Source organism: Amphimedon queenslandica, unplaced genomic scaffold, assembly GCF_000090795.2.
Source record: "Amphimedon queenslandica unplaced genomic scaffold, v1.1 AMPQUscaffold_1352_Cont26636, whole genome shotgun sequence".
Classification (NCBI taxonomy): Eukaryota; Metazoa; Porifera; class Demospongiae; order Haplosclerida; family Niphatidae; genus Amphimedon; species Amphimedon queenslandica.
The window spans coordinates 1-1,150 of NW_003558303.1; the positions used below are offsets into that span (position 1 = coordinate 1).

Sequence of the window (1,150 nt, forward strand, 5' to 3'; positions counted from 1 at the left end):
CATCTTGTGAAACAGTACAGAGGAATAGGACTGAGTATGAATACAGGGGAAAGAAAGTATTGAACAAAAAATATCTATAACAATAAGTTATTTCTTATCTTTTAAAAATAGATATGTAAGAAGCTCTTCTTGTTCGTATACAGTATCAGAAATGGTACTTACAAGAACTTGAGGAGGCATTTCCTTCAAAATGGAATAAAACCTAGGTAAAAATAATAAGAATAATCCAAAGGAGAGTAATTAAAATTTTTATTGAAGGGTTCATGGGAACACTGGTCGCATTCCTTGTCATGCTGTTTCTGTGGAAGGCATTAAAGATGTGGTAGCATTTTTGGAGAACTATGCTGAAGACTACACCATTTTACTACCTGGGAGGATACCTGGAGTGAGGGATTATGGGAAGGCCAAGCTATTGCCGTCCAGTGTGTCCCGACACAAGGTTTACCGGCAGTATGCTGATGCTGGTAGGGAACATACTCTCTGTGAAAGTAATTTACGGGCGATATTGAAGAAATTTTAGTTAGTTGTATACCAACACTTGATCCTTTTATTGACATTTCTGTTGGTGGGGCATATGCTTGTTCATATCAATTTATTACTATTTTAACGTTATCATTTTGTTTAGCGTTTCTCCTACACAAAAAGTTAAAGTGTATATGCTGATAAGGACCTTAGTGTATAGATTGCTTCTTCTGTTATTGTTATCATTATTTCTTGATTTATTTGTTCATTAATTTTTTATAAATGTGTTACTGGCACTAGATTAAAGGTAGATCTGTATTTTAAGTGTGAAAACTGCTTATGGTATTTGTTCATTGATTATTGTTTTATTAGAATTAATTTGTTTAAAGGTCCTACTTGTGCAAATAGAGTATCGAAGAGTAAAAGTAAAAGCGCATTCTCTATCTCAGGATTTAAATAAAGAAGTTGCCTTTTCTGTTAATGGTATAATGGATGCACACGTTTTAACATAATCAATTTAATTTTTTGAATGCACTTGTACAACTAGAGTTACAACTGGTACAAGTCAAATTATTATCTGTTTCTCTCTCTTTTAGTACAATGAACATCTCATAATCAAGAAACAGTTTGTTCTATGGACATTGCCGTATTCTGTGAAAGATTGTGTTAATGGTTGCTGAGTAAGTAA

General features: G+C 33.0%; 1 long non-coding RNA gene across 2 annotated transcripts; it reads left to right on the forward strand.

The window, feature by feature from the left end:
- The first annotated feature begins 8 nt into the window (after positions 1–8).
- LOC109593475 (uncharacterized) lies at positions 9–1,113 on the forward strand. Of its 2 annotated transcripts, none has more exons than XR_002190975.1 (4): positions 9–206; positions 259–488; positions 835–945; positions 1,059–1,113. It is a non-coding gene; the product is annotated as an uncharacterized LOC109593475 (long non-coding RNA). The 2 variants fall into 2 exon arrangements; XR_002190974.1 differs by having other exon boundaries at positions 852–945.
- The last annotated feature ends 37 nt before the right edge of the window (positions 1,114–1,150 follow it).